Source organism: Ranitomeya imitator, chromosome 3, assembly GCF_032444005.1.
Source record: "Ranitomeya imitator isolate aRanImi1 chromosome 3, aRanImi1.pri, whole genome shotgun sequence".
Taxonomy (NCBI): domain Eukaryota; kingdom Metazoa; phylum Chordata; class Amphibia; order Anura; family Dendrobatidae; genus Ranitomeya; species Ranitomeya imitator.
The window spans coordinates 264070556-264096295 of NC_091284.1; the positions used below are offsets into that span (position 1 = coordinate 264070556).

The following is a 25740-nucleotide window of genomic DNA, read 5'->3' on the forward strand; positions in this document are numbered from 1 at the left end:
GACAACAAGTATGCGATTTTTATACATCCGTTCTCGTACCGACTAGTCTTGTGCGGCCTCGCTCAATGCAAGTACATTGAGTGAGACTGTACACGCCTAGTTGAAATGGTTGGAAGTATGCAAATCGCATGCTCCCGACACAGGAAAATCTCCACAGCAGGCAGTGCACGTGATGTGAGAATTCACAAATCTGCAGTCATGTAGAGTGACTGCAGACTTGTAGCCTAAAGCCGGTAATATTGGATACGTCATCAATATGAGATTGTGCGTCCAACAACCGGCACACCCACCGTTAAAAACTGCTCTAGCAGCGGCTGTAACTAAGTGATGTATTGGTGGAACACCGCACCATGTACATTGCTTAGTAGTGCCTGACAAGTACTGCTCCTTATCACCCGTTGAAGTAATGTCCTGCAGTACTCGTTGTTAGGTTGAACAATAAGAAATGTTAACTAGTTGCCTACTCCTGGTCTAATGGATATTGATCAGGTGCACACTAAAGAAATCACTTCAGACAACACACAGTTGGACACAGTAAGCTCTCCTTGATCAATCTATGGCTCAGCTCCAAGACATTTATTTAATCCGAACATAGGTTTATATAACCCCTGTATGGGGGCTCGGTTAGCTCTAAAATGGGAGTGATCGGATCTATTCCATTGGTTAGTGGGTTGGGCAATGAGCTAGTCCATGGGTTGGTCCATGAGGTCATCATTGTTGGCGTCACCGTGTGCGGATCCATGATGTCATCACGGTGGGCGTCATCTTGGATACCAGAACATGGTGTGGTGAAACAGGAAATGGCAGCCATCTTTAGTGTTACACTTTTGATCCAAGCAAGCTTATGTAAGGTTAAACAATACACTTTATGGGTCGTTTCTCTCAATCTCTTATGTCTTGAGGTTAATTAAGTATTTGATCTTATGGCTCTCCTCAACATCGTCATAGGTAATTAACCCCTTTCTGCCATTAGACGTACTATTGCGTCCATGTGGGGTGGGCTTTACTTCCCAAGGACGCAATAGTACGTCATATGCGATCGGCAGCGCTCACGGGGGGAGCGCCGCCGATCGCGGCCGGGTGTCAGCTGCCTATCGCAGCTGACATCCGGCACTATGTGCCAGGAGCGGTCACGGACCGCCCCCGGCACATTAACCCCCGGCACACCGCGATCAAAGATGATTGCGATGTGCCGGCGGTGCAGGGAAGCACCGTGCAGGGAGGGGGCTCCCTGCGGGCTTCCCTGAGCCCCCCGCAGCAACGCGATGTGATCGCGTTGCTGCGAGGGTCTTACCTCCCTCCCTCCCTGCTCCAGGCCCGGATCCAAGATGGCTGCGGATCCGGGTCCTGCAGGGAGGGAGGTGGCTTCACAGAGCCTGCTCAGAGCAGGCACTGTGAAGCAGCCTGCACTCCTATCAGATCGGTGATCTGACAGAGTGCTGTGCAAACTGTCAGATCACTGATCTGTGATGTCCCCCCCGGGACAAAGTAAAAAAGTGAAAAAAAAATTTTTCAAATGTGTAAAAAAAAATTAAAAAAAATATTCCAAAATAATGAAAAAAAAAAAATAATATTATTCCCATAAATACATTTCTTTATCTAAATAAAAAAAACAAAACAATAAAAGTACACATATTTAGTATCGCCGCGTCCGTAACGGCCCAACCTATAAAACTGGCCCACTAGTTAACCCAATCAGTAAACACCGTAAGAAAAAAAAAAAAAAAACGAGGCAAAAAACAACGCTTTATTATCATACCGCCGAACAAAAAGTGGAATAACACGCGATCAAAAAGATGGATATAAATAACCATGGTACCGCTGAAAGCGTCATCTTGTCCCGCAAAAAACGAGCTGCCATACAGCATCATCAGCAAAAACATAAAAAAGTTATAGTCCTGAGAATAAAGCGATGCAAAAATAATTATATTTTCCGTAAAATAGTTTTTATCGTATAAAAGCGCCAAAACATAAAAAAATGATATAAATGAGGTGTCGCTGTAATCGTACTGACCCGAAGAATAAAACTGCTTTATCAATTTTACCAAACGCGGAACGGTATAAACGCCTCCCCCAAAAGAAATTCATGAATAGCTGTTTTTTGGTCATTCTTCCTCACAAAAATCGGAATAAAAAGCGATCAAAAAATGTCACGTGCCTGAAAATGTTACCAATAAAATCGTCAACTCGTCCCGCAAAAAACAAGACCTCACATGACTCTGTGGACCAAAATATGGAAAAATTATAGCTCTCAAAATGTGGTAACGCAAAAAATATTTTTTGCAATGAAAAGCGTCTTTCAGTGTGTGACGGCTGCCAATCATAAAAATCCGCTAAAAAGTAAATCAAACCCCCCTTCATCACCCCCTTAGTTAGGGAAAAATTAAAAAAATGTATTTATATCCATTTTCCCGTTAGGGTTAGGGTTGGGGCTAGGGCTAGGGTTAGGGCTAGGGTTAGGGTTGGGGCTACAGTTAGGGTTGGGGCTACAGTTAGGGTTGGGGCTAAAGTTACGGTTAGGGTTTAGATTACATTTACAGTTGGGAATAGGGTTGGGATTAGGGTTAGGGGTGTGTCAGGGTTAGGGGTGTGGTTAGGGTTACCGTTGGAATTAGGGTTAGGGGTGTGTTTGGATTAGGGCTTCAGTTATAATTGGAGGGTTTCCACTGTTTAGGCACATCAGGGGCTCTCCAAACACGACATGGCGTCCGATCTCAATTCCAGCCAATTCTGCGTTGAAAAAGTAAAACAGTGCTCCTTCCCTTCCGAGCTCTCCCGTGTGCCCAAACAGGGGTTTGCCCCAACATATGGGGTATCAGCGTACTCAGGACAAATAGGACAACAACTTTTGGGGTCCAATTTCTCCTGTTACCCTTGGGAAAAAACAAACTAGGGGCTAAAAAATAATTTTTGTGGGAAAAAAAAAAAGATTTTTTATTTTCACGGCTCTGCGTTATAAACTGTAGTGAAACACTTGGGGGTTCAAAGTTCTCCCAACACATCTAGATGAGTTCCCTGGGGGGTCTAGTTTCCAATATGGGGTCACTTGGGGGTTTCTACTGTTTAGGTACATTAGGGGCTCTGCAAACGCAATGTGACGCCTGCAGACTATTCCATCTAAGTCTGCATTCCAAATGGCACTCCTTCCCTTCCGAGCCCTCCCATGCGCCCAAACGGTGGTTCCCTCCACATATGGGGTATCAGCATACTCAGGACAAATTGGACAACAACTTTTGGGGTCGAATTTCTCCTCTTACCCTCGGGAAAATACAAAACTGGGGGCTAAAAAATAATTTTTGTGGGAAAAAATTTTTGTTTTATTTTTACGGCTCTGCATTATAAACTTCTGTGCACACTTCACCACACATCTAGATAAGTTCCTTAGGGGGTCTACTTTCCAAAATGGTGTCACTTGTGGGGGGTTTCTACTGTTTAGGTACATTAGGGGCTCTGCAAACGCAATGTGACACCTGCAGACCATTCCATCTAAGTCTGCATTCCAAATGGAGCTCCTTCCCTTCCGAGCCCTCCCATGCGCCCAAACAGTGGTTCCCCCCCACTTATGGGGTATCGGCGCACTCACGACAAATTGGACAACAAATTTGGGGGTCCAATTTCTCCTGTTACCCTCGGGAAAATACAAAACTGGGGGCTAAAAAATAATTTTTGTGGGAAAAAATGTTTGTTTTATTTTTACGGCTCTGCATTATAAACTTCTGTGAAGCCCTTGGTGGGTCAAAGCGCTCACCATACATCTAGATAAGTTCCTTAGGGGGTCTACTTTCCAAAATGGTGTCACTTGTGGGGGGTTTCAATGTTTAGGCACATCAGTGGCTCTCCAAACGCAACATGGCGTCCCATCTCAATTCCTGTCAATTTTGCATTGAAAAGTCAAACAGTGCTCCTTCCCTTCCGAGCTCTCCCATGCGCCCAAACAGTGGTTTACCCCCACATATGGGGTATCAGCGTACTCAGGACAAATTGTACAACAACTTTTGGGGTCCAATTTCTTCTCTTACCCTTGGGAAAATAAAAAATTGGGGGCGAAAAGATAATTTTTGTGAAAAAATATGATTTTTTATTTTTACGGTTCTGCATTATAAAGTTCTGTGAAGCACTTGGTGGGTCAAAGTGCTCACCACACCTCTAGATAAGTTCCTTAGGGGGTCTACTTTCCAAAATGTTGTCACTTGTGGGGGGTTTCAATGTTTAGGCACATCAGGGGCTCTCCAAACGCAACATGGTGTCCCATCTCGATTCCAGTCAATTTTGCATTGAAAAGTCAAATGGCGCTCCTTCGCTTCCGAGCTCTGTCATGCGCCCAAACAGTGGTTTACCCCCACATATGGGGTATCGGTGTACTCAGGACAAATTGTACAACAACTTTTGCGGTCCATTTTCTCCTGTTACCCTTGGTAAAATAAAACAAATTGGAGCTGAATTAATTTTTTTGTGAAAAAAAGTTAAATGTTCATTTTTATTTAAACATTCCAAAAATTCCTGTGAAGCACCAGAAGGGTTAATAAACTTCTTGAATATGGTTTTGAGCACCATGAGGGGTGCAGTTTTTAAAATGGTGTCACACACTTGGGTATTTTCTATCATATAGACCCCTCAAAATGACTTCAAATGAGATGTGGTCCCTAAAAAAAAATGGTGTTGTAAAAATGAGAAATTGCTGGTCAACTTTTAACCCTTATAACTCCCTAACAAAAAAAAATTTTGGTTCCAAAATTGTGCTGATGTAAAGTAGACTTGTGGGAAATGTTACTTATTAAGTATTTTGAAGACACAAAAGAGAATAGTGAAACCAAAAACACTCAGTTTGAAAAAATGTTGCAGTAATCCGCAAGTGCTAGTAAAAGATGTAAAAAACAGGGTATTTGGTTGATACGTTTTTTTCAAAAAATGTATACTAAGCTGCTCTACCAATCTTCACGGTATACCCTTATCAGAGCAGTTCTAACTAATGTATGCAATCCCTATCTGATGTATTTAAAAACCTGATCATCTGTATATAACCTGTGTGAACAGGGTTCAGAGAGGAAAAATCCATGTGTGCATACAGGGTAGAACAGCTTTTGTGCAGATAGCCCAAGAGGAGTGGTGGAACTCCCCAGTCTTGTAGACACAAGAGAACAATTATGGAAACAGGAACACATGGGCTACTTGCACAGTGAACAAGTCTGTATGATCATACAGACTTGTTCACTGTGCAAGTAGCCCATGTGTTCCTGTTTCCATTATTAAGTATTTTGTGGGACATATATCTGTGATTTAATTGCATAAAAATTCAAAGTTGGAAAATTGCGAAATTTTCATAATTTTCGCCAAATTTCCGTTTTTTTCACAAATAAACGCAAGTACTATTAAATAATTTTTACCATTGTCATGAAGTACAATATGTCACGAGAAAACAATGTCAGAATCACTGGAATCCATTGAAGCGTTCCAGAGTTATAACCTCATAAAGGGACAGTGGTCAGAATTGTAAAAATTGGCCCGGTCATTAACGTGCAAACCACCCTTGGGGGTAAAGGGGTTAAGGAAGGTACAGTGCAGTTGTGTTTTGCACATAGATCGCTTAGTTTTAACCGCAGCCGGAGCACTTTTCAGCTTCTTAGTGAGTTGTGTTGTACCTTTACCGATCTTACTTTGAGAAAGGGCAACAATTAAGTTTTGTACTGCCTGTTTAACAATTTATGGGCATGTCTCCAGAAACACCAGCTGAGCACTATGTATTGTGCAATAAAATGGCATTTTTGCAATTATCTCTTTGCAACATCAAGTGCACCCATAGCTGATTTCCCCAAGAGCAATTTGCAATGTGGGTTAACAATTGTGAGGGTTTCTGCTGCTCTGGTACATTATGGCATATTCTGATGATTTCTGTGACATACCTGTGGAGCAAAATGCTCATTTATGCCCTGAGATAAATTCCATGAAGGGTGTATATTTTGAAATGGGATCATTTTGAGGTTTATTCTGCTGTTCTGGCACCTCGGGGTTATGGAAATGATGCGAACAAAGCATTTCAACAACATTTGTGCTTCAGAGTTAAAGCAGTGTTTCTTCCCTTCCGAGCCCTGTTGTTTGTCAAAGCAGTAGTTTCACTTATTTTACATTGCATTGCATTCACTTATTTTACATTGCATTGCCACATTTTGGAGAAATTGCTTTGTTGGGCCCATTTTCTCCTATTATCTCTTGTGAGGTTTTTATAAATGTGGAACTAAAGCAACATTTAATGGAAGAAACCTATTTTTTTGATTTCACATCCCAATGTTATAACATACTGTAGAGCATCTGTGGGGTCACTTGTAGGGTGTTTCTACTGTTTAGGCACCTCAAAGAGTCAGCAGATGTGAAATGGCGAATCTGTTCAAGAAAAGTTGCAGTCCTTCCCTTCCTATCCTGGCCGTGCACCCATACAGCAATTTTAGACCACATATGGGATATTGCTACATTCGGAAGAAATTTTGTAACAAATTATGTGGTCCATCTTCTCTTATTATTTAAAAGAAAAGTCTTAGAGGCAACATTTGTGTGGATAAAATGTAATTTTTCATTTTTGCTGCCTAGCTTTATGAACTTTTATGTCGCACCTGTGGGTCCAAAATAGTCACTATACCCTTGGATGAATTCCTTGAGTATAGAATGCAAAAATATGCTTTTTTGGCATATCTAAAGGAGTGTAAAAGTGGCATTCAGTTCGGAGCTCGTCATGTCAACAAACAGTAGAATTTAAGAGAAATTGCTTTACAAGTTGGTGTTTATTTTATATTATTTATTCATTCATCCCACTTTAGTTTTTCTAAAACACTTTGAAGAGTTAATCAACGTCACTCAGACTTTTTTCACAACTTTTAGCATGTGGTAATGCTAATACAAGGTCTGTCTCAAAAAATAGGCCCTCTTACTGGTATGTCGACACTGAAATGAAATTAAGAAGTAATCCACTCGTCTCGGAGTTTACTAAAGAGCATAATCTGATTAGTGTATGTCTTTCTAGAAAGCTGCGAGAGGAATGAGTACGTAGATGAACCTTTGTGTTGTTGACAATTGTTTTTATTATGTAGATCCTTATTGTAATTGCTCTCATTTTGTGAAAATATTTTGTTTCTATATTTGCACTTTATATTTTTATGAAATACTAGATGGTGGCCCAATTCTAACGCATCGGGTATTCTAGAATATGCATGTCCGCGTAGTATATTGCCCAGCCACGTAGTATATTGCCCAGCCACGTAGTATATTGCCCAGCCACGTAGTATATTGCCCAGCCACGTAGTATATTGCCCAGCCACGTAGTAGAATGCACAGTCACGTAGTAGAATGCACAGCCACGTAGTAGATTGCACAGCCACGTAGTAGATTGCACAGCCACGTAGTAAATTGCCCAGCGACGGAGTATACAGCACAGAGCCACGTAGTATACAGACTTATAATAAAAAATAAACATATACTCACCCTCTGTTGAAGTCCTGGCCCTGTGTGCTGTGCACACGGCAGCTTCCGGTCCCAGGGTTGGTATGGGTGCAGGACCTTTGATGACGTCGCGGTCACATGACCGTGACGTCATGGCAGGTCCTTGTCGCATACCATCCTTGCCACTGGAACCTGCCGCTTGCATAGAGCGGTCACCGGAGCGTCGCGAGGAGCGGGAAAGGCGCCGGAAGGTGAGTATATGATGATTTTTTATTTTTTTATTATTTTTAACATTAGATGTTTTTACTATTGATGCTGCATAGGCAGCATCAATAGTAAAAAAGTTGGTCACACAGGGTTAATAGCAGCGTTAATGGAGTGCGTTACACCGCGGCATAACGCGGTCCATTAGCGCTTCCATTAACCCTGTGTGAGCGCTGACTGGAGGGGAGGAAGGAGCAGCCATGTTGCCGCCGGACTGCACTCGTCTCTGATTGGTCGTGGCAATGGTCGTGGGCGTTTTGCCATGACCAAACAGCGACTTGGATTCCATGACAAACAGAGGCCGCGACCAATGAATATCCGTGACAGAAAGACAGAAGTGACCCTTAGACAAATATATAGTAGATTTTTCACATCTAAAGGGGTTTCCAGTTACAACATTCTGCCTTCTGATGGTCAGCAATCAGTTAAAATAATAAAATCATATGTTTCTGCTTATTATTTTATTTCTGCAATGGCCATCAAAGATCAGAAAGTTTTTACTGAGGATTCCATCTAAAGCTCTTTTCACTTTTTTTTTATATTACAAATCAGAATACAACCACTGGGAAAAAAAATTAGGAAATCACTACATTCAGAGAATATTCACCTTGCTTTGTTTTAGGTCAGACTCAAACACCCATGTTTCACTGTCCAAATACGTACTTTAATGCACAAAGCGACTGTGGGTCATCTGACATGGACGCGACAGCTCATCTACAGGATGATCCACTCGCTACTTTACCTGTAAAAATTGCTGTAACTACTAAAAGAGACTGTCGACCGCACTGAAACTTGGACTGTACATTGGTTCATGAGAAGTGAATGAACCTCTGCAACAGTAACGAGAAACATCTTTGCGCCGAATGGTCATGCTGACTTGTTGCTCCGCTGGTTGTCTCCTCTATGGGATAGACTTGTTGCATGCCTTTCTGCTCATCAGTAGTTTTTGTGTGGCGCTTGCATTTTCCATGTAATTCATTTAACAATGTTCAGATACAGTTTGGAGGAGCATGTTTTCATTGTGAAAACTTACTAGAAAACTGAGTCCTTAAAAAGGTGCCAAAGTGACTTTTTAACTCCTTTCCGACATTGGGCATAATAGTACGCCGATGTCTGACTCCCTGACATGTGCCGCTGAGCCCACATCTTTTCCTGCACATGTCAGCTGTTTTGAACAGCTGACATGTGCCGCTAACAGCTGGAGGTGGAATCGCGATCCACCCACGGCTGTTAGCCTGTTAAATGCCGTTATCAAACTCTGACAGCGGCATTCAACACAGGCTTCTGGCAAGGGAGCCGGAAATCCTGCCCATTGGCACCGTGTCACATGACCGTGGGTCGCTGATGGGTTGGTATGACAACCAGAGGTCTCAAGCAGACCTCTATGATTGTCACTGCAGATTGCTATGAGCGACACCCGGTGATCTACGCTCATAGCAAGTGAGCAATTCTGCTATATATAGGCGATCTGATCATCGCCTGTATGTAGTAGCAGAGCCGATCGGGTTACGGCAGCTTCTAGTCTCCCATGGAGGCTATTCAAGCATGTCAAAAGTTAAAAAAGAAAAAACATTTCCTAAAAAAATTAAATATATATATATTATAACAGTTCAAATCACCCCCCCTTCTACCTCATTCAAACTAAAACAAAAAATCAAACATACACATATTTGCTATCGCCGCATTCAAAATCGCCCAATCTATGAATATAAAAAATAATTAACCCAATTGCTAAGCGGCGTTATGAGAAAAAAAGTCAAAACGCCAGAATTACATTTTATTGGTTGCCGCAACATTGCAATAAAATGAAATAACGGGCGATCAAAAGATCGTATCTGCACCAAAATTATATCATTACAATCTATCTGGGTGCAGTCTGCTTATATTTTTTGTGATTTTAAATGTTTTTAATTTTTGTAGTGTATGGTCAACTGACATTAATATAATTTTGTAACTTTATATGGTGAAACCTGCTTTGGTGCATGTCTCTTTTCTTGTTTTTGTATAGTCTGTATTTTTGACATGCGGCAGGTTGAACACATAAATGATTGTTTGATGGTGCCCTCTATCCCTAGTTTTTTGCTAAAAACGTCAGCTCGGCGCGCAAAAAATAAGCCCTTGCCCAACCAGAGATTGCGAAAAATGGAGACGCTAAGGGTGTTGGAATATGGCGCAATTTTTTTTTTTTTTTTTACAAACTTTGGAATTTTTTTTCACTACTTAGTTAAAAAATTACCCTTACATGATTGGTGTCTATGAACTTGTAATGACATGGACAATCATAATGGCTGGTCAGTATTAGCATTTAGTGAACCTAGTAAAAAAACAAAACAAAAAAGCAATAGTGGAATTGCACTTTTTTTGCAATTTCACTGCAGTTGGATTTTTTTTCCCGCTTTCCAGTACACAATATGGTAAAACCAATGGAGTCGTTCAAAAGTACAACTTGTCCCGCAAAAAACAATCCCTCCCATGGCCAGTTTGACCAAAAAATAAAAAAGTTATGGCTCTTAGAAGAAGGAGAGCAAAAAATGAAAATGCACTACCAATAATAACCTCTGGCTGTTAAGGGGTTAAAGAAGTTTGGAGGTTGAAATCCTTTGGCCAAACCGTGTATTCTATCATTGGTGAATAAGCTGGAACATTACTGATAGACACAAAGAAATCCAAACCTATAGGGGCCTGTGTGAAAAAGTGATTGACCACCCCTCTCCACCCTTAAAACATTAACTGTGGTTTATCACATCTTTGGGAAGCCAAGTTCAAATTCTCTAGCCACACGCAGCCACCTGTTCTCAATCAAGAAATCACTTAAATAGGACCTGCCTGACAAAGTTAAGTAGAATAAAAGGTCCTCAAAAGTTACACGTTGTGTTCATAGAAATTCTGTTAATTGGGTTCTATCAATCTGGAAAAGGTTATAACGCCATTTCTAAAGCTTTGGGACTCCAGCGAACCACAGTGAGAACCTATACAACTACCTATAATGATGAATAGGGCTGTTCACATGGCCGTCATTATTTTCAAACGAAGCATTCCCCGCAAAATCGCAGAGACATGTCCAATATTGATCTGAGTATTGGATCAAAATCGATAATGCAATCTATGGGTCTGTGAAAAAATTGGACATCACTCACTTGCCAACGGAGTGCAGTCCGTTTTTCACTGGTCTGTAAAGCCTTGCAGAATATGATAGCACTATATAAGCAATGCATAATAAATAAATCTGATTTTTGGGCAGACACAATCAAAGTTAAATATAATTTTTTCAAAAATTTTAGTCATTTGTTTATTAAATTCAAAACACGTATACCTAAATATAATATTAACGTAAAGTACAGTGCGTCATGAAAAAGTAGTCTCAGAAACACTGGAATACGTAAAAGCAGTCCAAAGGTATTGCTGCGTAAAGTGATACATGTCAGATTAGAATTTCCAGAGTTCAACTAGATTCTTTGTCTTTCTTGCTCTGATTCTCTCAAGACATATAAAACGTAGACAGATATGGAGAAGGATGGTATAAATATCCAAATGGCCCTTGGCAGAAAAAAAATTCCCCACCCCTGGTCTAAGCGATATATTTGGATTCTGTGCACTTTAAAATGTTATATTAAGGGGTTATGCTGGATTTTATTTTCTATTTGAGTCAAACTTTTAGCCTCTATTATGAATTTCTACGCATTTTTAAAAAATAAAAAATCACTTTTTGAAGAGGTCCAAGTGGCATTTTCACAATATGCCAGGTGTTTTCTTTAAATATAGGTATTAGGAGTTAATATGAATGTATTATTTAGTAATGTAGGTTTTATTTGAAAAAGTTCTGACAACAAGAAGCGCAAAATGGTTTTGTCCTTGTTCTTCTCTCATTTCAATACTAACTGACAAATTTGTGTATCACATGGGGTTTGAATCCTGCATTATCTTTAATATTTTCTTTCCAGAGACATCCGTAACCCTGCGTATGGACAACCTCTGACCAAACGTGCTTGTTGTGAGCTTTCCCTCTTCACAGTATGTAAGTCTTATTTAATTTTTGGTATGTGCTTATTCTCCTTGGTTCTTACTAAATAACCCAAACTTCCTGGTATAGATTTTGAAAGTTGCAAATTAATTTCATAATGTTATTACTTTACATTTCCACACTTTGTGGATTACTTATCAAGTCTAAGCGCTCATGCATATGTGTTCCTACTAAGAGACATGTGGAATTAGAGTTAAAATTAACAATAAAAAATACCGTACTGCTGCCCCTGTAGAGGACCCTACTTTTATTTGTTGATGTTCAGGAGTGGTAATGTGCCATACATCCAACTGGCATCTACAGCCAATCGCTGGGCTCAGAAATGATGGTAGCATGTATGGCACAAGACGCTGAGAATTGTGATGAATATATGACTTGTCACAGCTAGTAAAATGCTTGCTTTTATACTACTGACAATCCCTTTTAAAAATGTTTTACAACCCTGATAACCGCAGAATTGTGCATGATTAATATTTTTAGAGCAATCCTAGAACTTTATAGGAGATTACCCTGTACCCCTCAGTGTAGTGCACCATGCCAGCGATCTGAAATTTCACATATGCTGGGAGTTAGGCTCAAGGAAATAGTTTTGACTGTTAAAATGAAGCTAAATGAGTCTTCTATTTACAAAAGGTGTACACTTCCAGTTAAAGACACACTCCTCCCATCAAAATTTGTATCCTCTTACTATATTACAATCATCATATTATATAGCACTGTGTACTTACAATTGCTCATTTTGCCCTTCTACCCAGCTAATTCTTCTCTTTGCCATTAGGTGTATGACCTCACATGATTAAAAACTAACTAGCTGAATCCTTCTAAGCTCTATGTAGGAACAGGAGGTCAGTTTTCCCTGTATGAGTTATGAGTCACTGCAAAAGTCCCTTTCAGGGGGAGGAGGAGCAGTTGGGTCAGGAGTTGGAAGAAGGGAATGATAAATACAAGGACGAGAGACTTCCTGTTTTTACAGAGAGCAGAGAAAAGAATAAGCTGGGTAGAAAGGCAACATTATCAATTGTAAGAACACAGTGCTATATAATATAATTGCAATATATTAAGAGGATAAATCTTTTGATGGGAGTGCTTCTTTAAAAGACAGTAAATTGTGAATTTGGATTAATGCCAATATTTTACCGAGATGTTTAAAGTGTACCTGTCACTTGGATGAAAATTCTGTATGAATATTCACTCCTATAAAGAAAGCACATGATATTTGTGTTATTTTTCTACTTTTGATACTCAGTTATTGTGCCTCGTCCAAGTAACTTATGCAATTGAAGCCTTTTCATTTCTGTGAAGAACAGGGGGTATGTACTGTGCTGGCTGATCTTACCTGTAAAACCTTTATTTCTTAAAATGTATTATTGTGTCTATATATCTGTCTGTCTTATCTACTTACCTGCCTACCTATCTAGATATTTATATAGTGTCCACAAGCAGATTTTCAACATGACGCCAGGTCACATGTTAGTGGTATGACTGTTAGCAGTCTGCGCAGACTGAACGCTCTACCATGGCTTGCAATGTCTACAAAAGGACATTTGGGACGTCTTTAACCCCTTAGTGACGGAGCCAATTTGCATTTTAATGACCAGGCCAATTTTTACAATTCTGACTACTGTCACTTTATGAGGTTATAACTCTGGAACGCTTTAACAGATCCCGGTGATTCTGAGATTTTCGTGACATATTGTACTTCATGTTAGTGGTAAAATTTCTTCGATATTGCTTGCATTTATGAAAAAAACAGAAATATTGTGAACATTTTTAAAATATTGCAATTTTCAAATTTTGTATTTTTATGCCCTTAAATCAAAGAGATATGTCACACAAAATACTTAATAGATAACATTTCCCACATGTCTACTTTACATCAGCACAATTTTGAAAGCAACTTTTTTTTGTTAGGAAGTTATAAGGAAGTTGACCAGCTACTGTATTTCTCATTTTTACAAAAAATGTACAAAACCATTTTTATTTTTACTAACAATTTTTTTAAACAAAACCAATATAATGCATTTGTGAAATATTAGTATGCATCTACATTAAAGAAAAGGAAGTGGTTGGGAGAAGGGGGGAAGGGGAAAAGGGGAACAGGAGGGGAAGAGGAAGGGGCAGGGGAAACATAATAACAAAACAAGAAAGAACATTTTTTTAAAGGAAATCTGTAACCTCATTTTTCACATATAAGCTGCGGCCACCGCCATTAGGGGGCTTATCTACAGCATTCTGTAATGCTGTAGATAAGCCTCCAATGTATTCTGAAAGATAAGAAAAACAAGTTAGATTATACTCACCCAGGGGGGGCGGTCCCGGTTCGGGTCCGATGGGCGTCGCAGGTTCCTGTTCGGTGCCTCCCATCTTCATGCAGATCGAAATACTGCAGTGCGCAGGTGCGGGAAAGCTCAGAGTCCCAGCGCCTGCGCACTGCAGGGTTGCACTTAGGGTTGCACTTAGGGCTGGGGTTGCACTTAGGGTTGGGGTTGCACTTAGGGTTGCACTTAGGGTTAGGGTTGCACTTAGGGTTAGGGTTGCACTTAGGGCTAGGGTTGCACTTAGGGCTAGGGTTGCACTTAGGGCTAGGGTTGCACTTAGGGATATCGTTGCACTTAGGGTTGGGGTTGCACTTAGGGTTAGGGTTGCACTTAGGGTTAGGGTTGCACTTGGGGTTGCACTTAGGGCTAGGGTTGCACTTAGGGATATCGTTGCACTTAGGGTTGCACTTAGGGTTAGGGTTGCACTTAGGGTTAGGGTTGCACTTAATGTTGCACTTAGGGCTAGGGTTGCACTTAGGGCTAGGGTTGCACTTAGGGATATCGTTGCACTTAGGGTTGCACTTAGGGTTGGGGTTGCACTTAGGGTTAGTGTTGCACTTAGGGCTAGGGTTGCACTTAGGGATATCGATGCACTTAGGGTGGGTTGCACTTAGGGTTAGTGTGCACTTAGGGTTGCACTTAGGGTTGGGGTTGCACTTAGGGTTGGGGTTGCACTTAGGGCTAGGGTTGCACTTAGGGCTAGGGTTGCACTTAGGCTAGGTTCACATTGCGTTAATGGGTTAACGCTAACGGACAGCGTTGCATGGCGAAAATGTTGCAATTAACGCCGTGCAACGGGTCTGTTAGCGCACCCATTGACAGCAATGTTATTTCTGCCTGTAGCGCATCGCTAGCGCGTGCCATTTTCGGCATGCGTTAACGATGTGCCGTTCTTTTGTGACGGACCTCGGACGCTGAGGTCCAGTCCTCACACATCGGGGATCTGCGCTAGCGGGGATGGCGAATGCAGACGAAAAAGAAACATTGCGTTAGCGCAATCCGATAGCGCTATGCGCTTAACGGATTGCCCTAACGTAATGTGAACCTAGCCTTAGGGCTAGGGTTAGAATTAGGGTTTGGCTGTGGATCCGCAGCGGATTGGTCGCTGCGAATTCGTAGCAGTTTTCCATCACGCTTACAGTACCACGTAAAACTATGGAAAACCAAATCCGCTGTGCCCATGGTGCGGAAAATACAGCGCGGAAACGCTGCGTTTTATTTTCCGCAGCATGTCAATTCTTTATGCGGATTCCGCAGCGTTTTACACCTGCTCCATAATAGGAATCCGCAGGTGAAATCCACACAAAAAACACTGGAAATCCGCAGGTAAAGCGCAGTGCGTTTCACCTGCAGATTTTTCAAAGATGGTGCGGAAAAATCCGCACACAAATACGCAACGTGGGCACATAGCCTTAGGGTTAGGGCTGGAATTAGGGTTAAGACTAGGGTTAGGGGTGTATTGGGGTTAGGGTTGTGGTTTGGGTTAGGATTAGGGTTAGGGGTGTGTTGGGGTTAGTGTTGGAGTTAGAATTGAGGGGTTTCCACTGTTTAGGCACATCAGGGGGTCTCCAAACGCGACATGGCGCCACCATTGATTCCAGCCAATCTTTCGTTGAAAAAGTCAAATGGTGCTCTCTCCCTTCCGAGCCCCGACGTGTGCCCAAACAGTGGTTTACCCCCACCTATGGGGTATCAGCGTACTCAGGAGAAACTGGACAACAACTTTTGGGGTCAAATTTCTCCTGTTACCCTTGGGAAAATAAAAAATTGCAGGTTAAAAAATTATTTTGAGGAAAGAAAAATGATTTTTTATTTTCACGGCTCTGCGTTATAGACTTCTGTGAAGCACTTTGGGGTTCAAAGTGCTCACCACACATCTAGATAAGTTCCTTTGAAGGTCTAGTTTCCAAAATGGGGTCACTTGTGTGGGGTTTCTACTGTTTAGGCACATCAGGGGCTCTGCAAACGCAACGTGACGCCCTCAGAGCATTCCATCAAAGTCTGCATTTCAAAACGTCACTACTTCACTTCCGAGCCCCGGCATGTGCCCAAACAGTGGTTTACTCCCACATATGGGGTATCAGCGTACTCAGGAGAAACTGGACAACAACTTTTGGGGTCAAATTTCTCCTGTTACCCTTGGGAAAATAATAAATTGCGTGCTAAAAAATCATTTTTGAGAAAAGAAATTTTTTTTTATTTTCATGCCTCTGCGTTATAAACTTCTGTGAAGCACTTGGGGGTTCAAAGTGCTCACCACACATCTAGATTAGTTCCTTGGGAGGTCTAGTTTCCAAAATGGGGTCACTTGTGGGGGAGCTCCAATGTTTAGGTACACAGGGGCTCTCCAAACGTGACATGGTGTCCGCTAATGATTGGAGCTAATTTTCCATTCAAAAAGCCAAATGGCATGCCTTCCCTTCCGAGCCCTGCCGTGCGCCCAAACAGTGGTTTATCCCCACATATGAGGTATCAGCATACTCAGGACAAACTGGACAACATCATCTGGGGTCCAATTTCTCCTGTTACCCTTGGGAAAATAAAAAATTCCTGGCTAAAATATCATTTTTGTGGAAAGAAAAATCATTTTTTATTTTCACGGCTCTGTGTTATAAACTTCTGTGAAGCACCTGGGGGTTTAAAGTGCTCAATATGCATCTAGATAAGTTCCTTGGGGTGTCTAGTTTCCAAAATGGGGTCACTTGTGGGGGAGCTCCAATGTTTAGTGTCGGCTAAAGATTGGAGCCAATTTTTCATTAAAAAATTCAAATGGCGCTCCTTCCCTTCCGAGCCCTGCCGTGCGCCCAAACAGTGGTTTACCCCCACATATGAGGTATCAGCATACTCAGGACAAATTGGACAACAACTTTCGTGGTCCAGTTTCTCCTTTAACCCTTGGGAAAATAAAAAAAATTGTTGCTTAAATATCAATTTTGTGACTAAAAAATTAAATGTTCATTTTTTCCTTCCATGTTGCTTCTGCTGCTGTGAAACACCTGAAGGGTTAATAAACTTCTTGAATGTGGTTTTGGCACCTTGAGGGGTGCAGTTTTTAGAATCGTGTCACTTTTGGGTATTTTCAGCCTTATAGACCCCTCAAACTGACTTCAAATGTGAGGTAGTCCCTAAAAAAAATGGTTTTGTAAATTTTGTTGTAAAAATGAGAAATCGCTGGTCAAATTTTAACCCTTATAACTTCCTAGCAAAAAAAAAAATTTGTTTCCAAAATTGTGCTGATGTAAAGTAGACATGTGGGAAATGTTATTTATTAACTATTTTGTGTCACATAACTTTCTGGTTTAACAGAATAAAAATTCAAAATGTGAAAATTGCGAAATTTTCTAAATTTTCACCAAATTTCCGTTTTTTTCACAAATAAACGCAGAAATTATCGACCTAAATTTACCACTAACATGAAGCCCAATATGTCACGAAAATACAATCTCAGAATCGCTAGGATCCGTTGAAGCGTTCCTGAGTTATTACCTCATAAAGGGACACTGGTCAGAATTGCAAGAAATGGCCAGGTCATTAAGGTCAAAATAGGCTGGGTCATGAAGGGGTTAAAAAAGAAAAACTGAAATATCGCATGGTCGTAAGTATTCAGACCCATTACAAAGTATTGAGTAGAAGCACCCTTTTGAGATAGTACAGCCATGATTCTTCTTGGGAATGATGCAACAAGTTTTTCACACCTGGATTTGGGGATCCTCTGCCATTCTTCCTTGCAGATCCTCTCCAGTTCCATCAGGATGGATGGTGAATGTTGGTGGACAGCCATTTTCAGGTCTATCCAGAGATGCTCAATTAGATTTAGGTCAGCGCTCTATCTCTATACTTTGATGCATTAATATTTCCTTCATTGACAACCAGTCATTCTGTCCCTGCAGCTGAAAAACGCCCCCATAGCATGATGCTGCCACCACCATGTTTCACTGTTGGGATTGTATTGAGCAGGTGATGAGCAGTGCCTGGTTTTCTCCACTTATACCGCTTAGAATTATCACCAACAAGGTCTATCTTCGTCTCATCAAACCAGAGAATCTTATTTCTCATAGTCTGGGAGTCCTTCATGTGTTTTTTAGCAAACTCCTATGTGGACCTTCATATGTCTTGCACTGAGGAGATGCTTCCTTCAGGCCACTCTGCCATAAAGGCCCGACTGGTAGAGGGCTGCAGTGATAGTTGACTTTGTGGAACTTTCTCCCATCTCCCTACTGCATCTCTGGAGCTCAGCCACAGTGATCTTGGGGTTCTTCTTTACCTCTCTCACCAAGACTCTTCTCCCACGATTGCTCAGTTTGACTGGATGGCCAGATCTACGAAGACTTCTGGTGGTCCCAAACTTCTTCCATTTAAGGATTATGGAGGCCACTGTGCTCTTAGGAACCTTGAGTACTGCAGAAATTCTTCTGTAATCTTGACCAGATCTGTGTCTTGCCACAATTCTGTCTCTGAGCTCCTTGGCAAGTTCCTTTGACATAATGATTCTCATTTGGTCTGATATGTACTGTGAGCTGTGGGGTCTTATATAGACAGGTGTGTGCCTTAACAAATCAAGCTCTATCTGTTTAATTAAACACAGCTGGACTCCAATGAAGGAGTAGAACCATCTCAAGGAGGATCACAAGGAAATGAACAGCATGTGACTTAAATATGAGTGTCTGAGCAAAACTCTGAATACTTATGACCATGTGATATTTCAGTTTTTCTTTTTTAATAAATATGCAAACATTTCTACATTTCTGTTTTTTTCCAGTCAAGATGGGGTGCAAAGTGTACATTAATGAGAACAAAATGAACTTTTTTTGAATTTACCAAATGGCTGCAATGAAACAGAGTGAAAAATTTGAAGGGGTCTGAATACTTTCCGAACCCACTGTATGTGTCTATAATAGTCGCCCAACATTAGGTGATAACTTGCTGATCATTGGATGTCCCATTGCTTGGACTCGCACTGTTTGGTAGATTGGGGAACTGTAATCCATTAACTTGCACAACAGGCGGACACCCTACTGCTACTCCATTCTGTGTCAATGGGGCTGGCTGAGAAAGCTGAGCACTTGGCTCCGCAGCCCCATAGAATGGACCGTAAGTCGAACATGCGCACTGTTATCATTTTAACAGGGATAAAAGTTCCCTGTTCTACCAATCAGAGAAGGTCCCAGCAGTCGGAATGTCACTTTCAACTTCTTATCACCTATGCTATGGAGAGGTGAGCACTAGTTTTCACCAGACAACCTCTTTATTAAATGTTAATCTGCAAATTATATGTACCCCGTAATGGTGTCTGAATCCGTCTACTTGTCTTAATAAAATCAAGCACCATGTCAACTGAAAAACAAAATGGTTATGGTTCTTTTAATGTGTTGTTGTAAAGACTAAAAAGAATGCATTATACTAAATAGGCTAGTTTTTAAGAGGTTAAATTGCAGTCTATCATGTTGACTGCTGCGCCAGTAGGATTTGTATTTTCCATGTCTTATGAGCTCAGGATTCCATTAGACCATCAGATCAATTCATTTCAATCTGGAAAGCTATTCGGTAAGCGCAAATTGCATTAAGAGATGAAAACGAAGAGTGATTCACATACAGGATCTATATATACTATATATATTGTTTCCTACAAAAGAGGTTGAGGAAGAGGGCAAGAAGAGAAACCCAGGCTGTGTTCTGATGGTTTGTCACATTATATTGTACTTGTAATAAACAATAGTTGTTACACAAAACCAGAAAAGCAGGTCCCGGATGTAAATGAGGTCACATCAGGCAGCTTGTGTAGTGTCCTTTGTGTTTCTTTGCAGAGAGGGTAAAGCACTGACCACATCCCTTTTAATTTATGTGTCCAGCTGGTGCGGCTCCTTTCTTTTAAGTTGTATCAAATATCAATAGTTTTGTGACCTTCTCTTCTAGTGCCTCAGTCCAGAAAGCATCTTAGTCTCCCATATGTTAAATCTTTTCTCTTTCATTTCGGGAAGCTGGCCGGGGACAAGCTCCAAAGCTTTCTTTTTGTCTAAGCTCTCTTGTACTCATCTACTTAGCACAGCTATTATGGAGACACAAAGTGTAGCTAGTAGTATTAAAGGGAACCTGTCCTGCCAAGAAATGCTCTTTACCTTGTGGCATAGAGACATCCTGGCTTCATTCAGACGTCCGTGAATCACGTATTTCATGATTTTCCCGGATGGGATATGTACCCATTAAAGTGTTTGGTGCTATCCACAAGTCTGGGGTTTTTAGTGAACTGTAGGGCAGTTCTGTGTATAACATTCTAATCAATAGGAGAAATTTTGCATTTTTTTTTCCATCTGGGAAAACGTTAATGGTAAAAACTGAAACACCGACTCAGATCCAAAACACTTAGGAATAATGATCCTTGTTTTTACATACAAGAAGAATCACGGATGACAATCAAATTGCCGGGTAGTTATCGTATTTGTATATAAAGTAGAAACATATCAGCTTCAGGCTATAATGTAGGAGGCACAAGCTCAACAGCATCATCGCTGACCCAAGGCTGGAATAAGGATGTGTAAATCTGGCTTTAATGTCCTTATTAGTGTAAGATTGCACTTACTGAGTGTATTGGGGGGACACTCATTTGGCAGCGGATTAACGTAGTCAGGCACGGGTTTTCACTTTAACAGTCCATGTGGTTTATTATGGAGTCATAAACCACAGAAATATGAACAACCAGCAAACAGTCTTTATATCAATCTTCACATCATAGTATACGGCTTTGAAACGCGGTCACTAAACATGCCGAACCTCTCTGTCCAGTTATCGTGGGTGACCGCACGCCATACAGCACAACAGGCACCAACATACGACATTATGGTTGCAGTCTCTAATCATGCTGGACCTTACTCCGTCCAGTTACCATGGGTGACTGCACGGTTCCCCATACGCTGAGTTACCTTTCGTGAGCTCCTGCTCCATACGCGGACTCCTGTCAGTACTCACTCTCTCAGGGAAGCTGCCGAACTGGGATCACCGTCCCGGGCAATGCCTTGCTCATCAGGCCACCTGACAGTCCAGATCCTCAGACGGGCTGACGCTTCCCCAAATGCAGTGCCATCACGGACTCTGCCCACGCGTCCCCTCTGTGCGCTATTCAGGACGTCCATCCCCATTTGGGACTGTCCAATACACAGGCCCTCAGGTCCAAAGCCTCCCCATGTGCTCTTCAGGGATCTAGTCCTACTCCTAGGACCTCCCAACACAGAGACCCTCCAGGACCTGGCACGCAGACCTCTCAGGTCCATCCATTTTTCCCCATGTGACCCACATGGTCAAATGATATACTTGTAGCCACTCCCATAAGTGGGAGGTGTGTGTGGCTATTTCAACCATTACAACTACAGATATGGAAGGTGACGGGCACAAGGGGGCATTCTTTGCGTCTGGAGGAGAGAAGGTTTTTCCACCAACATAGAAGAGGATTCTTTACTGTTAGGGCAGTGAGAATCTGGAATTGCTTGCCTGAGGAGGTGGTGATGGCGAACTCAGTCGAGGGGTTCAAGAGAGGCCTGGATGTCTTCCTGGAGCAGAACAATATTGTATCATACAATTATTAGGTTCTGTAGAAGGACGTAGATCTGGGGATTTATTATGATGGAATATAGGCTGAACTGGATGGACAAATGTCTTTTTTCGGCCTTACTAACTATGTTACTATGTTACTATGCCATGCATATCCTGAGGAGCACCCCCTAGCTGTAACAGGGGTCACTGCATCACATATCCCCCCCTCTGTTCATATTTGTGGGGTTGAACACCTGTCACACACCAGGGGTCTCAACACCTGGCACCCAAGTCACCTTTTGGGACTCCACCCTTGTTTAGGTCATAGCCCCCCTTTTAGGGACTCTGCCCCCATTTGGGCAACTGTTTGGGTTATCGCCTTCTTTTGGGATTCCACCCCTTTTTGGGCCACTATCCTTACTCGGGTTACCACCCCCTTTTTGGATTCCACCCCTTTTTGGGCAACCATCTCCATTTAGGTCACCACCAACTCTTAGGCTGCCGTCACACTAGCAGTATTTGGTCAGCATTTTACATCAGTATTTGTAAGCCAAAACCAGGAGTGGGTGATAAATGCAGAAGTGGTGCATATGTTTCTATTATACTTTTCCTCTATTTGTTCCACTCCTGGTTTTGGCTTACAAATACTGATGTAAAATACTGACCAAATACTGCTAGTGTGACAGCAGCCTTAGGGACACCATCCCTTTCCTTGGGGCACACCTCGTGGACTCCCACGGTACTCTGTCGCCAGTTCGCACAGCACACACAAAACAACTCTTTAGGTCGCACTGGCCCTTTAAGAGTCTGCACGATCTGGTCCACCAATATCCTCACGACACATCACCAGCTCCTGCTAGTACTATCACAGCTCCTGCTGCAGCCACAAAAGCCGGCACCTCCGAGTGCTGTTCACAAGCTGCTGCTACGGAACATCTTGCTGCATCTGCAGCTACTCTCCACAGAACTCTGCACGGCTCCGCACCAGAGACTTCGTGGACTCTCCGATCCACAGCAAAACTTCGTAACCCCGCCGAGTTACAGCCAGATGCTTGTTAGCTTCGTGGACCCACCGATCCGCAGCAAGCTGACTTGAGAAAATACAAACAAACTTCGTGACCCCGCCAAGCCACAGCAAACACCTCACACGTGCTTCCTGGATCATTGCCCGCATTCTCCACCATATGTAAGATCACACTTACTGAGTGCTCATTTGGCAGCGGATTAATGTAGTCAGGCACGGGTTTTCACTTTAACAGTTCATGTGGTTTATTATGGAGTCATAAGCCACAGAAATATGAACAACAAGCAAACAGTCTTTACATCAATCTTCACATCATAGTATACGGATTTGAAACACGGTCATTAAACATGCCGAACCTCTGTGTCCAGTTATCGTGGGTGACCGCATGCCATACAGTTTATTAATGTCCATGGAGCAGAACAGACACCAACATACGACATTACGGTTGCAGTCTCTAATCATGCTGGACCTTACTCTGTCCAGTTACCATGGGTGACTGCACGGTTCCCCACACGCTGGGTTACCTTCCAGAAGCTCCTGCTCCATACGCTGACTCCTGTCAGTACTCACTCTCTCGGGGAAGCTGCCGAACTGGGATCGCCGTCCCGGGCAATGCCTTGCTCACCAGGCCACCTGACAGTCCAGATCCTCAGACAGGCTGTAGCATCCCCAAACGCAGTGCCATCATGGACTTTGCACACGCGTCCTCTCTGTGCGCTATTCAGGACGTCCATCTCCATCTGGGACCGTCCAACACACAGGCCCCCAGGTCCAAGGCCCCCCCCCATGTGCTCTTCAGGGATCTAGTCCTACTCCCAGGACCTCCCAACACAGAGACTCTCAAGGACCTGGCACACAGACCACTCAGGTCCATCCATTTTTCCCCATGTGACCCACATGGTCACATTATATACTTATACTATTATACTTATACATTATATACTTATACTATTTCAACCATTACAACTACAGATATGCCTCCATGCATATCCTGAGGAGCACATGCAGCGCCCCCTAGCTGTAGCAGGGGTCACTGCATCACATTAGCTTATATCTATCATAAAAGAAAAATAGAAAACAAAACCTACTTTTAAGTAAAATCAGGCTTCTTTTGATAAATGTATTTCTGTTCGCTGTGGTTTAGAAGCAGCTTTATAATTGTGTCACACTGTTTTTGGCTCCTATAGACTTTTTCTTCACTCTGTTGCCTTTTTCGGTAACTTGCGCTTTATTTATGCAGAAAAATGCCAAGGGCCTTAACCCCTTAAGCCCCGAGGGTGGTTTGCACGTTAATGACCGGGCCAATTTTTACAATTCTGACCACTGTCCCTTTATGAGGTTATAACTCTGGAACGCTTCAACGGATCTTGGCGATTCTGACATTGTTTTCTCGTGACATATTGTACTTCATTTTAGTAGTAACATTTATTCGATATAACTTGCGTTTATTTGTGAAAAAAACGGAAATTTGGCGAAAATTTTGAAAATTTCGCAATTTTCCAACTTTAAATTTTTATGCCCTTAAATCACAGAGATATGTCACGCAAAATACTTAATAAGTAACATTTCCCACATGTCTCCTTTACATCAGCACAATTTTGGAACCAAAATTTTTTTTTGTTAGGGAGTTATAAGGGTTCAAAGTTGACCAGCAATTTCTCATTTTTACAACACCATTTTTTTTTAGGGACCACATCTCATTTGATGTCATTTTGAGGGGTCTATATGATAGAAAATACCCAAGTGTGACACCATTCTAAAAACTGCACCCCTCAAGGTGCTCAAAACCACATTCAAGAAGTTTATTAACCCTTCAGGGGTTTCACAGGAATTTTTGGAATGTTTAAATAAAAATGAATATTTAACTTTTTTTCACACAAAATTTATTTCAGCTCCAATTTGTTTTATTTTACCAAGGGTAACAGGATAAAATGGATGCCAAACATTGTTGTACAATCTGTACTGAGTACGCTGATACCCCATATGTGGGGGTAAACCACTGTTTGGGCGCATGGCAGAGCTCGGAAGGGAAGGAGCGCCATTTGACTTTTAAATGCAAAATTGACAGGAATTGAGATGGGACACCATGTTGCGTTTGGAGAGCCACTGATGTGCCTAAACATTGAAACCCCCCACAAGTGACACCATTTTGGAAAGTAGACACCCTAAGGAACTTATCTAGATGTGTGGTGACCACTTTGACCCACCAATTGCTTCACAGAAGTTTATAATGCAGAGCCGTAAAAATAAAAAATCATATTTTTTCACAAAAATGATCTTTTCGCCCCCAATTTTTTATTTTCCCAAGAGTAAGAGAAGAAATTGAACCTCAAAAATTGTTGGCCAATTTGTCCTGAGTACGCTGATACCCCGTATATGGGTGTAAACCATTGTTTGGGCGTATGGCAGAGCTCGGAAGGGAAGGAGCGCCATTTTACTTTTCAATGCAAAATTGACTGGAATTGAGATGGGATGCCATGTTGCGTTTGGAGAGCCCCTGATGTGCCTAAACATTGAAATCCCCACAAGTGACACCATTTTGGAAAGTAGACCCCTTAAGGAACTTATCTAGAGGTGTGGTGAGCACTTTGACCCAACAAGTGCTTCACAGAAGTTTATAATGCAGAGCCGTAAAAATAAAAAATCATATTTTTTCACAAAAATAATCTTTTTGCCACCAATTTTTTATTTTCCCAAGGGTAAGAGAAGAAATTAGACCACAAAAGTTGTTGTGCAATTTGTCCTGAGTGCGACGATACCCCATATGTGGGGGTAAACCACTGTTTGGGCGCATGGCAGAGCTCGGAAGGAAAGGAGCGCCATTTGACTTTTCAATGCAAAATTGACTGGAATTGAGATGGGACGCCATGTTGCGTTTGGAGAGCCCCTGATGTGCCTAAACATTGGAACCCCTCACAAGTGACACCATTTTGAAAAGTAGACCCCTTGAGGAACTTATCTAGATGTGTGGTGAGCACTTTGACCCAACAAGTGCTTCACAGAAGTTTATAATGCAGAGCCGTAAAAATAAAAAATCTTATTTTTTCACAAAAATGATCTTTTCGCCCCCAATTTTTTATTTTCCCAAGGGTAAGAGAAGAAATTAGACCACAAAAGTTGTTGTGCAATTTGTCCTGAGTGCGACGATACCCCATATGTGG

At 41.9% G+C, this 25740-nt stretch overlaps 1 protein-coding gene across 8 annotated transcripts in view; it reads left to right on the forward strand.

Annotated features, from left to right (window-relative positions):
• The window catches only part of CUEDC1 (CUE domain containing 1), a 227995-nt gene that overhangs the window by 40294 nt on the left and 161961 nt on the right, over nt 1-25740 (forward strand). For 3 of the 8 annotated variants that reach the window (XM_069756431.1, XM_069756432.1, XM_069756433.1), the window contains exon 2: nt 11634-11707. The exons of 2 other annotated variants lie outside the window; for them this stretch is intronic. The gene's annotated coding sequence lies outside the window, so the exon portion shown is untranslated. The remainder of the gene's footprint in view (nt 1-11633; nt 11708-25740) is intronic. 3 more of the 8 variants (XM_069756434.1, XM_069756436.1, XM_069756435.1) reach the window with 1 other exon arrangement.